Source organism: Prionailurus viverrinus, chromosome C2, assembly GCF_022837055.1.
Source record: "Prionailurus viverrinus isolate Anna chromosome C2, UM_Priviv_1.0, whole genome shotgun sequence".
In the NCBI taxonomy this organism is placed as follows: domain Eukaryota; kingdom Metazoa; phylum Chordata; class Mammalia; order Carnivora; family Felidae; genus Prionailurus; species Prionailurus viverrinus.
Window position 1 is genome coordinate 143,632,813 of NC_062569.1, and position 8,197 is coordinate 143,641,009.

The 8,197-nt window shown below is 40.4% G+C and overlaps 1 pseudogene; it reads left to right on the forward strand.

Annotated features, from left to right (window-relative positions):
• Positions 1-3,822: 3,822 nt before the first annotated feature.
• Positions 3,823-3,904, forward strand: LOC125175941 (uncharacterized; annotated as a pseudogene).
• The last annotated feature ends 4,293 nt before the right edge of the window (positions 3,905-8,197 follow it).

Genomic DNA, 8,197 nt, shown 5'->3' on the forward strand with positions numbered 1-8,197 from the left:
CTCCCTATCGCTTAGATTTATTTGATACAATTTCATAGGTTTATTTATAGCAATTATATTTCCCCAAAAACATCTAAATGGTAAATAACACCCACCGATCCTTAAGGTAAGAAACAAGTAGGGCAACAGCCCCTGGCCATGCAAGCCTTACCTCAAGTAACAACATCAAGGAGAAGGTCCCTAGGAAACCTGCGTTCCTTTTCCTCTTCCCAAGCACTGACCCCTCTGCCCATAGTGTGGTCACCTCCACTGCGTAGTTTCCCCTGAGTTCTTCCCCCTCCTCTCCCCTCACTTTGCTATCACGACTGTATCTCTCTTAAGACGACTGTCTTCATCATTGTCAATGGTATGTGAAGTAGTGATTATATTTAGCTTTCTCAAAAAAAAGTAGGGGAAGGGGGGTTGCTGAAGAATCTCTGGCTGATAGAGGGAGTGCTCAGAGGAGGGGATGAAATAAGGATTATTACCCCTGTTTCTAGATTAAGGCTAAAGAAGAATAAAGCCAGTCCTGGGGCGCCTGGATGGCTCAGTCGGTTGAGCGTCCGAATTGATAACAGCTCAGGTCATGATCCCAGGGTCATGGGATAGAGCCCCCCATTGGGCTCTGTGTGGAGCGTGGAGTCTGCTTAGGATTCTCTCTCTCTCTCTCTCTCTCTCTCTCTCTCTCTCTCTCTCTCCCCTGCTCTCTCTCTCTCTCTAAAATAAGAAAAATAAATAAAATAAAGCCAACCTTGTCAAGCGCTATGTTGGATATTTTGCTTCCTTTATCTAAAATAGTCTTCACAAAAATAACACTGAGGGCAGGTGTTATTGATACCATCTTACAGAGGAAGAAATTCACATGAGGAATTATTAAGGACCATGCTCATTCTTTAGCTAAGGATGAAGAAAAGCCGAAACCCAGACCTCCTGATTCCTGTTCCAGCGCTCTCTATCCATGGGTCCAAGCTAAGGCAGCACTTCCCCATAGCAGCTTCCAATAAGCTCATCGCTTCTTATATTCCCCACCCCCTACATTTCATCAGCATCCTCTTGCACAGGGAAGAACGTGGTTTTTATAGAAGTACATTCATCCTGTGTAAAATTTATTGAATGCTCAGTTTCAGAGTCACAGAAAAAAATCACAGCATAAAAACATTATATTTAACGAGGTGTTACATTTTTTCCATTCTTCTTTTGGTATTTTAGACATTATTCTCCTAGGTCAGAACACCAGCATTTACTCCACGTTCATGGGTTTGCAGTTTATTTGATCGCAGTTAATGCTAATTGAGATCATGTGCCTATGAAACAGTGTCTGACAATGTCACCTTACAGCTAAAATACTGTCTAAAGTATCATTTGGAACCGTAAGAAATAGAAGAAATAGAACCCTCAGTGTACAAACATTAGATGGGAGATAGAGTTCATAGAACTTCCTTGTGCCTTGGAAATTAACAACTTAATTCAATCTTCTAGACCAGCAGAAGGAAGCCAAGACTAGTTAAAACGCTGACTTTCTACAAGCTAACTCTAGGTGGGGAGTATAATTTAGACCTCATAGAAAACTCTTTTCCTGCCCATTCTGGTTCCTTGCAGGCCTCCGAATTCATTGCTCTTACAATTAAACCTCTTTATACTCATGAGGAATTTTCTAAGTGTCCTGAGACTTCAAATAAAATGTGCAGCTGGTTAAAGGTTTGCTTTTCTTGTCTCCTAATAGAAATTTATAACTGGGACACCATCTGGGTGAGACACAAGTGATTCAGGTGGTAGCTCTAAACTCCCTCCTTAGCAATTTCACTAGATGTTGTATTCTTTTTACCATGATATCCAGCATGTTCCAGGAGGTTTGGCAAATCAGTGTTCCCCTTCCGCTAGAGTTATGAAATGCAGATAGGCTTTGAATGGACACAGCGGGGGAAAAAAATCAATCTAAAAAGTCAAATTCTTGCAGGTGAGCCTAATTTACCTCTGACTTCCAGCTGCCATCTCCCAGGAAAACTGTGGGCCCTAAGTTGAATAAAAAGTACCCTTTAGTAATGTAAAGCAAATCATTCAACAAAAAAATGATTTACTTGAAATGAAAATCAGTGACAAAGCATTCAAAGTGTCAAAATTTAAATGCTGAACGTAAACTGAGATTGTCCTGGTCCCCAAACCAGGTGGATCATTAGAAATAGCAAGCATTGATGCCTTCACAGCTTGGTAAACTCCTGGCTGGCTTCAAACTGCTTTGGCACTTCTAATTTTGCATCCAGAGTAACTGCCTTATTCCCTTTGCACCGCTGCATTTGTATGTGCTGGTCTTTCCCCCTAGATATTGTTAGCACCGAGTCAACAAAATTGCCTAAGGGTGAAGAAACAGAAACTCCTCACCTCTCTCCAAGAGGCTCCGTGATTTGTTTGTTTCTTTTCTCATCCCACCTCGACCTTTCCCCTACCACTGTCATAGTACAGGGCCAAGGCTTCAAATATTAACAAATACTTTTTGAACATTCCTTTGGAACCATTTTCTTTGGCAAATTAAAATTTCTCTATCTGTGGACCTTCAATAACCACAACAAATGATTTCGTTGATTTAAGTGATTTTTAAGACTCTTCAACTACTTCTCTTCCTACTCACCAAAAGAAAAGGCAAGATTTTAAAATGATTTAACTGAACACTGCCTTCCTTCCTCACTCACTCTGGTATCAAAGACTTAGAAATGAGTTCTAATGGGGTGCTCATGAAGGACAGAGGAAAGCAATATACATCTCATTGACTTCCTATCTTACTCTTTGGTCAACTAATTTAGGTGGCATACTCTAAGCACAGGTAATAGTGAACCCAAAGAGAAAATGAAGAACTAGCTGTATTCATTGTTGAATATAACAAATTACTATATATTCAGACATTTAAAGCAATACAAATTTATTACCTTGCATTTCTTAGATTAGAAGTCCAATAAAACAGCCTCATCAAGGTGTCTGCAGGGATACATCCCTTCGAGAGGCTCTTGGAGTAAATCCATGTTCTTGCCTTTTCCAGCTTCTAGAAGCCACCCATCTTTCCTCCATCTTTGTTCCTTTCCTCCATCTTCCAAATCAGCAACATTGCATCTCTAACCATTTCTTCTTCTGTAGTCTCCCTTATCTCTGACAGAGCCAGGAAAAATTCTCTGCTTTTCAAAACCTGTGTGATTAGGGGCTCCTGGGTGGCTCAGTCACAGACCCTGTGAATTTCTTTTGGGAACCCCTGAAGCTCCCAGACCATCTTCTAAAGCCACTGCTATAGTCTATGACCTACACTGGCTTGTAGGCTTGATACAATCCAAAGGCTTGATAAGCAAATTTCAGCTTTCATTGTGTGACCCTCCCTTCAATCAAAAGAAGTCAGGGCAGAATGAAGGAGAATCACTCTCTTGTAAATAGGGTTTGCCTCCTATATTTACTCAATTTTCTCTTCCCAGGAAAATGTTCTACCAAGTAATATAAAAAATGTGTGGAGTTACAGGTCTTTTGTTAAAGGTCTTCTGAAAGTCAAATTCTGCTTTCACTGGTTCATCCTACTATACATGCTTTCATCTCTCTCTCAGAGTATCTTCTTCCACCCATTATGTTATTCATACTTACGTAGTCAAGAACTATCCTTGGGGCACCTTGGTGGCTCAGTTGGTTAAGCGTCCAACTTCAGCTCAGGTCATGATCTCACAGTCCTTGAGTTCTAGCCCTGAATCAGGCTTTGTACTGACAGCTCAGAGCCTGGAGCCTGCTTCAGATTCTGTGTCTCCCTCTCTCTCTGCCCCTCCCCTGCTCATGTTCTTTCTTTCAAAAATAAATAAACATTTAGAAAAGAAAAGAAGCTTTGCGCAGTGGCAGTATCGTAGCCAATGAGGTTTATCCGAGGCGCGAATATTGCTAATAGAAAAGAAAAGAAAAGGAAAAGAAAAGAAAAGAAAAGAAAAGAAAAGAAAAGAAAAGAAGTGTCCTTTATCTTAGAAGTCCCATCAAACTGTTCCTAGATGAAATCCCAAAGATTAATTATAATCTTCAGGGTGTGAAGGAAAATATTTGATGTGGGTACAAGTTAGGTAAGTACAACAACTAGTCCAAACCATGTTTCCAGAAGAATAGTTATGACAGTCTCAACATTGGTTCTGAGCAAGGAAACTGGAGTAGGAATCACTGTGGTGTATTTTTTAAAGACATTGGTCCTTTGAAAAGCTATAACAACAAAAATAGTGCTGGATATTTGCAAAAAAAAAAAAAAGATGCTAAAAGTAAATTACACAAGTTTGTCCTTCCTCATCCAAAACCGACTCATACAACCTGGAATACTGTGGACAATTCTGACTGCCATATTTAAAGGAAACATAGCCAAACTGGAGGAAGACCAAGGAGGTTGACAAAAATGCTAAAGAGAAAGAAGGCATTTTCTCAAACACGAGAGATTAAAAGAAGGAAAGAGCGTTGGAAGAATGAATGAAGTCCTGGAAATCATAAAAGGTATAGCTAGCGTATAGAGTTATTTACCAAATCTGAGAGTTCACAAACTGTCTTTAACTTGTGGAACTCATGAGTGACACAATTTTAAAATATGAATAGGTTTGAGAAGGGTTTCTGGAAGAGTCACATTGTAGAATGGAACTTTGGGATGCATCTCTCAAATGTACTGGGGTGGCTGTTATAAAGGATAATCATGCCTGCTATTATTAAAACACCCCCTGGTGCTGTCAGATAAACAACAATCCTATACCTGTATCTGTATACTTTAAGTACAGAGATTATTTAATGAGGATCCCTTGGCTTTTCCATTCTCCCACCCTATAAAAAGGGTTCTATTTTTACCCAGTCTGTATTCCTCATTTCTGCCCTACAAGGAGCTCTCACTTTTGCCAGACTGATCCTTTAGGGCTTTGTAGGCAGAATCAGGCAGGTGGCAGGGGAGAAGAGTATAGAAAATTGCAGAACTGGGCCTAGAAAAGTTTTCCTATGTGAAAGACATTTAAAAAATAAAGATCCAGGTACACCTGCAGAGAATATGCACAGTGGGTGGGAGAGGAGTGGGAAAAGGAATTTTAAAGAGCATTGCTTTTGAGACCTGTAATGGATTTAAGTTACTCTGAAGCTAATTTTGCTTTCGGTGCCATGTTCTTTTGACCACAATATGCCCCAGACCTAACCACACCAGTCAAGACTTAACAAACATTCCCCTTGTGGGCTCATCCAATAATGCCCTTTGGGATTTCCTTTTGAAACACCTAGAATTCTTAATTAATATTCCTGCTCTACCACATGACTCTTTTCAGTATAAAATGGTTAACTTAAACTCTTCAAAGGACCTCATAAGTTGGGTAATTGGAGCACAAGGGAGAATCTGTCATCAGATGCCTTTCACTAAGTTAATTACAGATAAAACCAACACAAGTGGTTAGAAGCAGAGGTTAAAATTTCACTCACTTGGACTTTGTATAATAATGAATTAAATTGTTGGATGCTATTGGCATTCTGCTGGGAATAGGATTTGGAAACAGGAAAACCAGCCAATGAGCGGCCTGCTTTTGTTCTTGAAAGTACTTTAAAGTAACACAAGCCTATCAAGACTCTACCTCCCTTTGATTTTAAATGGTATTTGTGATAGGAACTGTGCAGATGAAGAAGACAACTTATATACGTTTTCTCCACTTAAAATATTTCCTCCATATTTGTATGGATAACAAATCACCTAAATACTTTATAACCCAGGCACTGTGACAGCAATTCAATAGCAATTCCTTTTTTGGAAAATTGATATACTCCACAAATCCAGAAATCACATCACCTGAAAAAGCGGCCAGTACCAGAGAGAGGGAATAAGAAGGGGGAGTGAAGAGAGAGCATAGTAGAAAAGAATCAGAGGACAGTGAATACTACCAACACATGGAAAATGGGATGAGAAGGATCATTTTCCTCTTTGCTCTACTGGCAAAAAAAAAGCAAATAAGACTGCTTTGATGCATATACTTCATGTAAATACATTTGCTATTTTTTATGACCTCTAGTAACACATTCCTAAACTAAGGTTCCATCCAAATTCAGAGTCCTTCATTAAACAGACTTTGCATGATGTTGTTCGTGAGAAAATTCTCCTGTGTATAACTATGCAGTTAATGCCTCCCATATTCCATGATAAGATTTTATAACCCCTTCCTTCTGCTGGTGGCGCTAACACACTAAAAACAGACTCCAGAGTGTTGTGATTTTTCACTTTTCCTTCTATAACCACTATAAATTCTGGACCCTGATTTTTCATATGTTCACCATTAAAATATATTAGCTTAAACACACTAGGTACATTTAATAAAAAAATAAAGCAAATTAAAAAAATAAAAAAATTAAAAAGTTCCCTACCACACTCCCCTCTGGTAATAGCTCTTTCCCTTCTCAAATACCATGTCCTCTTAATTGTTTCAGAGAAGGAAGAAGCTTTCATTGCTCTGTATGACTCAGAAACAAGAAAATACAGTAGGTATATACACAGGGCATTGCAGACACCCTCACTGTCTTCAGCCTTCACTTTTCCCTAGGCACCTAGGCAGGAACAGGTTTCAAATGCAAATAGCTGCAACCTTCCTGCATTGAGCAGCTCTCAGGGCTCAGGCTCTCAGGCTCTCAGGCTGAAGAGTGTATTTGGCCCAGGGGCAGAGCAGGCCAGACCAAGCCAAAAGTGCTGGGGAGTGCTATCCCTGGGAGCAGCCATCAACCACTGACTGACTGACAGTAGAGGACCATCTCTCCAGTGTCCTTGCCTTCGGGTGTGACAACCCCGAGCATGTTGTACAGGCTTATCAGAGGTCCCACAGGGAATGAGCCCTGGTCACCTGTGGTGGTTACCTGCTCAGAAATGCATCTCATACCGGCTTCCTCAGTTCCCCACTCCCTCAAAGACACTTCCTGGGATTCCTTCCCAAAACAGATTACTGGCATTCAAATCCTTATCTCAGGATCTGCTTCTGGGGAAAGGCAACTTAAATCAAAGGGTATGCTGAACAATGTTTACTGATGGGGAAGAAGAATCAGCAAAAAAAAAAAAAAAAAAGTTTTAGAAACTATTGATCTAAAAGAGGCTGATAGGAGACTCACACCAGAACAAAGCAATATAGTAACAACTTGACAAGAATCCAGAAAAGCTCCAGAGAGAAGGTGACATTTCAAAGAGCTCTTGAAGGATGAATATAAGCTCAGTTAGAGCAGAAGTTGAAAGGACACCCCAGGCAGAGGGACCAACATGATCAAGACCAAGAAAAGATAGTATGCTCAGGATGAGCAGGGAAATGCTGGAGATAAGCAGCAAAATGACTCAGGGCCTTGAACATGACGCTAAATCCTAAGAACACAAATTTCATTCTATGGGGAGAATTAACACCCTGCCGTTGTTTAGAAGCCTATAAGCAAATCATATAAGACAGATGCTTAGAAATAATATAAATAGTATAAACTTGTCAAGTTTCTTAAATATATAGTAATGCTAAATAAAGGTTTTCACTAGTTTAGACCATTCATGGCAAACCTACTATTTTTGTGTAGGTGCGTTTGCATAGATAGATATATGTTAATATTGATGCTCTTCCATGAATAAAAATAAATACAAAACATGTACACTGTGGTTTCAGAGTTGTGAAATATGTCTGCATGTAAATGACAAAGGGATTCTGCAAAGTTGGTACTTTGCTGGTGTTGTCTATTACCACGTGTTCTGTCTCCAGTCCGGAAGATCACAACTCATGCCTAACATTTCTCTCTTCCTCACCAGCCACATCCAACCCATCAAAGTCCTGTCAATTTACCTCCTAAACATCTTCTGGGTCTCTTGGCTTTTTCAATTGCTTATGTCACCATTCAGTGTCAGCCACCATCAGCTCTCCCTGTAGGAGAGCAAGAGCAAACATTCTCCCTTGACCCACTTCATGCTATGACCACAGCAGATCATGTCCCTCCCCAGGGGAGAGTCCTCCAGCAGCTCCCACTGCACTTAAGATAAGGCACCAGCATGATGTGGCCTCAGCCTACCCAGTCAGGCTCACCCCTCACAACCCCTTCACTCATTCTCAAGGCTCCAGCCACGTAGGTAACCTTCAGTTCTCCGGAAAAGTCCATGATCCCCAATATGTCAATACACACGCACACACACACACACATACACACACACACACACACACACACATATTCTTTCCCAGGTCTTTCTCCTTCTTTACCT